This window comes from Mandrillus leucophaeus, unplaced genomic scaffold, assembly GCF_000951045.1.
Source record: "Mandrillus leucophaeus isolate KB7577 unplaced genomic scaffold, Mleu.le_1.0 Scaffold148, whole genome shotgun sequence".
NCBI lineage: Eukaryota > Metazoa > Chordata > Mammalia > Primates > Cercopithecidae > Mandrillus > Mandrillus leucophaeus.
In genome coordinates, this window is record NW_012101454.1 from 5360725 (window position 1) to 5369243 (window position 8519).

The following is an 8519-nucleotide window of genomic DNA, read 5'->3' on the forward strand; positions in this document are numbered from 1 at the left end:
CTTTTTTTTTTTTTGAGACAGAGTCTTGCTTTGTCGCCTAGGCTGGAATGCAGTGGCGCCATCTCGGCTTACTGCAAGCTCCACCTCCCAGGTGCATGCCATTCTCTTGCCTCAGCCTCGCAAGTAGCTGGGACTATAGGCACCCACCACCACACCTGGCTAATTTTTTGTATTTTTAGTAGAGACGGGGTTTCACCATGATAGCCAGGATGGTCGTGATCTTCTGACCTCGTGATCCGCCCTCCTCGGCCTCCCAAAGTGCTGGGATTACAGGCGCGATCTAATAGCTTTTTAATGACATCCAATATATTGTTGCCCTTTGGAACCCAACAGTAATCCATGCTTCTTAGAAACTTAGTTTCTATGACCCATTTCCTTATTTATTATGAATAACCTGAGGTGTCATATCTTTATGTATATTTTGGATTATTTTTCCTGATAGTTTTATCCATCTAAATTCTTTTCTATTTGTTTTTATAAATTACAGAAACTTAGAATTGAAAGGTCATCTAGTCTATCTTCTACATAAATGCTCCTTAAAAGATGGTCGTCGAATCTCTGTTATTCTTTTTTTTTTGTTTCAAGGTGGAATCTTACTCTGTCACCCAGGCTGGAGTACAGTGGCACAGTCTTGGCTCACTGCAGCTTCTGCCTCCCGGGTTCAAGTGATTCTCCTGCCTCAGCCACCCAAGTAGCTGGGATTACAGATATGTGCCACCATGCCCAGCTAATTTTTGCATTTTTAGTAGAGACGGGGTTTTGCCATATTGGCCAGGCTAGTCTCAAACTCCTGACCTCAAGCAATCTGCCCACCTCGGCCTCCCAACGTGCTGGGACTACAAGCATGAGCCACCACACCAGGCCATGATCATTCTTAGTGAGGGAAACTCATTACTTTATAAAAAGAGCCAGTTTAATTGTTTTAAGTTGTTAAATATGTTCTCTTATATATTGAACTTAGAATTAGATAACTTAGTTTTGACTTTGTCCTCTGGATCAATATTGAGTAAGTCTAAGTCTTTTAAAGGCCAACAGTAAGTCATTTTTTTTCTCCAGAGTAAACATTTACATTTCTCTCAAAATTTTTTTCATATACCAGTTTCCAGGCCTCTTTGTATAATTTTTATATACTATAGGTTATCAGTATCCCTTACATACTATGGTGTCTGGACTGCATAGATATAGTTTATTAGCATGATTTTACTTATGATTGTATTACATTTTAGCAGCTTCTTTATAGTATGGGTGTAGAGACCTACTCAGCTCCTTCTGCCTACCGTACATGTATGCAAAAAATCAGTTTTCTGCAGCAGCAACAAAAAATAAATGAAACTAAGTCTAATATCTCTAGCTTACTGTAACTACATATCTGTATAGCATATGAATAACAAAAAAGTGAACTTGTATTTTTATCTCAGAGTTAAATATAATCTTAGTGTTATCACCAAGATTTACTAATCATTAGACTGAATGGAAGTAATGCCAGATATTAATTTGAATCCATAGGAAGAATTGAAGAGTGCTGGGAATAGTAAATATGTGGGTAAATATGAAAGAGTTTTTAATGACTCTTTTGTTGGATTTTTAATTGAACGATAACTGGATTTCAGTAATAGATGACATACACTATTAAAAAGGAATGACTGATTCAGTGAGAACATTTGTTTTCCACAGAAGGCAACCATAAAGCTGGACAAAACTGTCAAAATAACTGTTTGAGTACTTTACCAAACAAACAGAGAAGCTTTATTCATGAAAACTAATGAACATAGGGTAGGAATAGCACAAATTCGTGATCTGGTGCTACTCCTTTTCTCCTTTTCCTTCTCCTTAGCTCTGTTGCATAGCATTTCAATCAGGATGAAAACCAGCAGCTTTGCTTCCACTGTTGTAGAGAAATCGCTTGCTTTGGAGCATTGTAGGTTAAAATGGTGATCTTTGTGGCAAGTAAAGAGAGAGGGCCAAGAACTTTATTAGTCTAAGATTGTAGTCCAGTTTGAGGCCAGCAGTAGGCTCATGGACTAGTTGAGTTTAATAGAGAGTTTTGAGAGGTAAGACAGTAGTGGGAGCTTGATAAATTCCCCACATATCCCAGGTTGACTGGAGGCTGTGGACATGCACAGCAGAGAACAGAGTGGGCCCAGGCCACTGATGTGTTCCTGGCCAGAACAGCCTAGGAACAGGTGCAGAGGAAATTCAAGTGGGCTACTGGAAATAAAACCAGGGAAGACTTGTAAAAAACCTGAATTTCAAATGCTGTCCTCTGTCCACAAACAAATCCTATCAGTAGGAAATAGAACCCTTATTGGCTTGAGATGTTTGAACAGAATGTACAGTCTTTGGCCAAGCACTATGGTGAACACTGGAGACCTGCTTTAAAAGGTCTTAAGAAGTCAGGCAAAAAATAATAGAGACATAAGCAGTCACACATTGTGGGAGAAACAGACTTGTAGACCATTAAGAAACAACAAGTAGACAACAACTCTCGGGAGAAAATCAGAATCTGGAGTTGCTATATTATCTGAAATATCCAGCATTCAGCAAAAAGTTTTGAGATATACAAAGAAACAAAAAAGTATGGCACATAGGAAAATAAAGCAGTCAGTAGAAACTGTATGTGTTTTTATAATAAAGTATGGCACATACTCAGGAAAATAAAGCAGTCAATAGAAACTGTATGTGTTTTTATAATGTATTTAGCAGACAAAGACATCAAAGAAATAAAGGAAACCATGATTAAATGATTAAAGGGAAAGTAGGACTACAAGGACTCAATGAATAAAGAATTTTCACAAGCCAGACATGGTGGCTTACGCCTGTAATCCCAGCACTTTGGGAGGCCAAGGTGGGTGGATCATGAAGTCAGAAGATTGAGGCCATCCTGGCTAACACGGTGAAACCCCGTGGCACACGCCTGTAGTCCCAGCTACTCAGGAGACTGAGGCAGGAGAATTGCTTGAACCTGGGAGGCAGAGATTGCAGTGAGCCGAGATCGCACCACTGCACTCCACCCTGGGTGATAGAGCGAGATGCCGTCTCAAAAATAATAAAAAATAAAAAAAGTATTTTCACAAGGAGATAGTCATTCTAAAAAAGAAGGAAACAAAATTCTAGAGTTAAAAAAGGCAATCACTAAATATAAAAATGTTAGATGGGCTTGACAATAGATTTGCGATGGCAGAAGAATCGATGAATTAGAAGATGTCAATAGAATTTATATACTCTGAAGAATGGAAAGGAAAAAAAAGATTAAAATTGAAGGAGAGAAGAGACAGAGCAGAGAAAAAGAATCAAAGAAATACTGACAGAGAACTTTCCAAATTTGATGAAAAACAATCTACAGATTGATGAAGTTTAAGTAACCACAACTAGGAAAACACAAAGGGAACCATAAGAAAAAGAAAATGAGTCATCAGACATAGGGGACCACTAATAGCTTTAACAGCTGACTTTAAAATCAGAAGTGATGGGGACCATGAGGCCTGATGCATTCAAAATGCTGAAAGAAAAAAAGTAAACCAAAAACTGTCAACCAGGTAGGTATTCAATATCCAGCAAAACTAGTCTTCCAAAGTGAAGGTGAAAAAATGGCATTCCCAGGTAAAACTTGAGATAATTTCTCCCTATCAGACTGTGTTATAAGAAATTCTAAAGCAAATCTTCAGACTGAAAGGAAGTAACACTAGATAATAATTTGTATCCATAGGAACAATTGAAGAGTGCTGGGAATAGTAAATATGTGGTAAATATAAAGGAGTTTTCAACATTGTTTTGTTGGATTTATAGGATGTACATGAAATATATATCTAATAATAGCACAAAGGAAGAGTTAGGAAAAGGACGTATATTGTAGTTTCTATTTGACTGAAATTAAGTATTATTGTGATGTAGATTGTGATAAATTAAGACACATAATCCCTAGAGCAGTTGCTAAGTTATTAAGAAGATAACTCCAAAAATTTAAATTAAAAAAAAGAGGAATTAAAATAGCATACTAAAAAATATCAAAATTTAAATTAAAAAAAAGAGGAATTAAAATAGCATACTAAAAAATATCACAAAGCAGGAAAGGAAGAATAAGTAAACAAACAAAGTTGTGACACAGGAATAGAAGCCTACACCGTTCATCCCTCCCACCCCTCACTGAAGTACCAAATTTTAACAACTATCTGAACAGAGAAAAACACCATTCACAGGAACCTAAAATCAGGTGAGCAATCACAGTACCGAGTTTTAAGTTCATAGCACCAAAAGAGGCATTGAGTAGGCCAGGAGAGACAGTCTTGAATTGCTGATGTTACTCCTCCATCCCCTGGCAGCAATTGTGTGGAGCACAGAGAGAATCTGTGCACTTTGAGGAAGAAGAACACAGCGATTGGGGAACTTTACACTGAACTCAGTACTGTCGTACCACAGTGAAGAATAAAGTCATACTGGCCTCAGCCAGTGCCTGTGCATGGAGGGAGCATTTGGACTAACCTTAGCCAGGGGAGAATCGCCCATTGCAGCAGTCAGAACTTTTTATTGGCAAACTTTAAAGAGAGAGAGAGACAGACAGACAGACAGACAGACACCCCCTGTTTGCTGAGGAGAAAGTAAAGGAAGAGAACAACAGTCTTTGTCTGGTAATCAAGAATTCTCCCAGATCTTTTTCAAGACCTCCAAGGTGGTAGTTATACCTCTACAAATCTGCAAAAAACACAGTTTTTTTGGGCTTGGGGCCCAAGTTTCTCTGAATACTTGGAAAGCCTTCCCAAGAAGGGCAGGCACAAATAAGCCCAGACTGTGAAGACTACAATAAATACCTAACTCTTCAATGCCCAGACACTGAGGAACATCTACAATAATTAGCACCATCCAGGAAAACATGACCTCACCAGATGAACCAGGCACCAGGGACCAGTCCTAGAGAAATAGAGACATATAACCTTTAAGAGAGAATTCAAAGTAGCTATTTTGAGGAAACTCACGCCTGTAAGCCCAGCATCTTGGGAGGCCAAGACAAGCAGATCCCTTGAGGTCAGGAGTTTGATATCAGCCTGGCCAACATAGTGAAACTCTGTCTCTACTAAAAATACAAAAATTAGCCGAGTGTGGTGGCACACACCTGTAGTCCCAGCTACTGGGGAGGCTGAGGCACAAGAATCTCTTGAGCCTGGGAGGTGGAGGTTGCAGTGAGTCAAGATCACACCACTGTACTCCTGCCTGGGTAACAGAGTGAAGCCCTGTCTCAAAAATAAAAGAAGAAAGCATACCACCAGAAAAAAATGACCAAAAGGAAGACAAGAAGGGTGGAAAGAAGGAAGGAAGTGAAGACCAAAAAAACAAATAATAAAATGGCAGGAGTAAGTTCATACTTATCTGTAATAAAATGGAATGTAAATGGACTAAACTCTCCAAACAAAAGATATTGAGTGGCTGAATGGATGAAAAAAAGAAAAAAGAGACCCAATGATCTATTGTCTACAAGAAACACACTTCACCTATAAAGATAAACGTAGACTAAAACTAAAAGGATGGAAAGATATGCCATGCCAGTGGAAACCAAAAAAGAGCAGGAGTTGCTATGCTTGTATCAGGCAAAATAGATTTAGAGTCAAAAACTGTAAGAAAAGACAAGGTCATTATAAAGGGGCCAATTCAGCAAGAGGATATAATGATTGTAAGTATATATGTACCCAACACTGGAGCACCCAGATATATAAAGCAAATATTATTAGAACTAAAAAGGAAGATAGACCCCAGTACAATAATAGCTGGAGACTTCAACACCCTACTTTCAGTGTTAGATCTCCTAGACAGAAAATCAACAAGGAAACATTGGGCTTAATCTGCACTGTAGAACAAATGGACCTAATAGATATTTACAGAACATTTCATCCAACAGCCTCAGAACACAAATTTTCCTCCTCATCACATGGATCATTCTCAAAGACAGACCACATATTAGGTCATAAAAGATATCTTAAAACATTCAAAAAAAATTGAAATAATACCAGGAATCCACTCTGACCACAGTGGAATAAAACTACAAATCAATAACAGGGAGAATTTTGGAAACTCTACAGGCACATGGAAATTAAACAATAGGCTCCTAAATGACCAGTGAGTCAATGAAGAAATGAAGGAGGAAATTGAAAAACTTCTTGAAACAAATGATAATGGAAACACAACATACCAAAATCTATGGGATATAGCAAAAAGAGCACTAAGAGGGAAATTTATAGCTCTAAGTGCCTACATCAAAAAAGAAGAAAAACTTCAAATAAATAACCTAACAATGCATCTTAAGACGCAGCAAAAGCAAGAGCAAATCAAACTGAAAATTAGTATAAGAAAAGAAATAATAAAGATCAGAGCTGAAATAAAATGGATTTGAAATGAAGAAAGCACTACAAAGATCATTGAAATTAAAAGTTAGTTTTTTGAAAAGATAAAATTGACAAACATTTAGCCAAGATAACCAAGAAAAAAAAGAATACCCAAATAAATCAAGAGGTGAAAAAGAAGACTTTACAGCTGATACCACAGAAATTCAGAAGATCGTTAGTGGCTACTTTGAGCAACTATATGCCAATAAATTGGAATATCTATAAGAAATGAATAAATTCCCAGACACGTATAACCTACCAAGACAGACTCATGAAGAAATCCAAAGCCCAAACAGACCAATAACAAGTAAAGAGATTGAACCCAGATTAAAAAGTCTCCCAGTAAAGAAAAGCCTGGGACCCAATGGCTTCACTGCTGAATTCTACCAAACGTTTAAGGAACACGTAGTACCAGCGCGATTCCAAGATGGCCGAATAGGAATAGCTCCAGTCTACAGCTCCCAGCATGAATGAAGCAGAAGACAGATGATTTCTGCATTTCCAGCTGAGGTGCCAGGTTCATCTCACTGGGGCTTGTCGGACAGTGGGTGCAGGACAGTGGGTGTAGCCCACTGAGCGTGACCTGAAGCAGGGCGAGGTATCACCTCACCTGGGAAGCGCAAGGAGTCAGGGAATTCCCTTTCCTGGGAAGCGCAAGCTGTGACGGACGGCACCTGGAAAATCAGGTCACTCCCACCCTAATACTGTGCGTTTTCAACGGTCTTAGCAAATGGCACACCAGGAGAGTATATCCCACGCCTGGCTTAGAGGATCCCGTGCCCATGGAGCCTCGCTCATTGCTAGCATAGCAGTCTGAGATTGAACTGCAAGGTGGCAGCGAGGCTAGGGGAGGGGCGCCTGCCATTGCTGAGGCTTGAGTGGGTAAACAAAGTGACTGGGAAGCTCAAACTGGGTGAAGCCCACCGCAGCTCAAGGAGACCTGACTGCCTCTGTAGACTCCACCTCTGGGGGCAGGGCATAGCCGAACAAAAGGCAGCAGAAACCTCTGCAGACTTAAATGTCCCTGACAGCTTTGAAGAGAGCAGTGGTTTTCCCAGGATGGAGTTTGAGATCCGAGAATGGACAGACTGCCTCCTCATGTGGGTCCCTGACCCCCCCCCCAGTAGCCTAACTGGGAGGCACCCCCCAGTAGGGGCAGACTGACACCACACACGGCCGGGTACCCCTCTGAGATGGAGCTTCCAGAGAAGTGATCAGGCAGCAACATTTGCTGTTCAGCAGTATTCGCTGTTCTGCAGCCTCCGCTGCTGATACCCAGGCAAACAGGGTCTGGAGTGGACCTCAAGCAAACTCCAACAGAGCTGCAGCTGAGGGTCCTGACTATTAGAAGGAAAACTAACAGAAAGGACATCCACACCAAAACTGCATCTGTACATCACCATCATCAAAGACCAAAGGTAGATAAAACCACAAAGATGGGGAAAAAACAGAGCAGAAAAGCTGAAAATTCTAAAAATCAGACCACCTCTCCCCCTCCAAAGGAACACAGCTCCTCACCAGCAACAGAATAAAGCTGGACAGAGAATGACTTTGACGAGTTGAGAGAAGAAAGCTTCAGACAATCATACGTCTCCAAGCTAAAGGAGGAAGTTTGAGCCCATTGCAAAGAAGCTAAAAATCTTGAAAAAAGATTAGACGAATGGCTACCTAGAATAACCAGTGTAGAGAAGACCTTAAATGACCTGATGGAGCTAAAAACCATGGCACGAGAACTACGTGATAAATGCACAAGCTTCAGTAGCCAATTAGATCAACTGGAAGAAAGGGTATCAGTGACTGAAGATCAAATGAATGAAATGAAGCGAGAAGAGAAGTTTAGAGAAAAAAGAGTAAAAAGAAACGAACAGAGCCTCCAAGAAATATAATACTATGTGAAAAGACCAGATCTATATCTGATTGGTGTACCTGAAAATGACAGGGAGAATGGAACCAAGTTGGAAAACACTCTGCAGGATATTATGCAGGAGGATTTCCCCAACCTAGCAAGGCAAGCCAACATTCAAATTCAGGAAATACAGAAAAGCCACAAAGATACTCCTCAAGAAGAGCAACTCCAAGACACATAATTGTCAGATTCACCAAAGTTGAAATGAAGGAAAAAATGTTAAGGGCAGCCAGAGAGAAAGG

The 8519-nt window shown here is 40.0% G+C and overlaps 1 protein-coding gene across 1 annotated transcript in view; it reads left to right on the plus strand.

Annotated features, from left to right (window-relative positions):
- The window catches only part of GLCCI1 (glucocorticoid induced 1), a gene marked incomplete at its 5' end in the record, with an annotated part of 146710 nt that overhangs the window by 56960 nt on the left and 81231 nt on the right, over nucleotides 1–8519 (plus strand). The gene's annotated exons all lie outside the window — the stretch shown is intronic.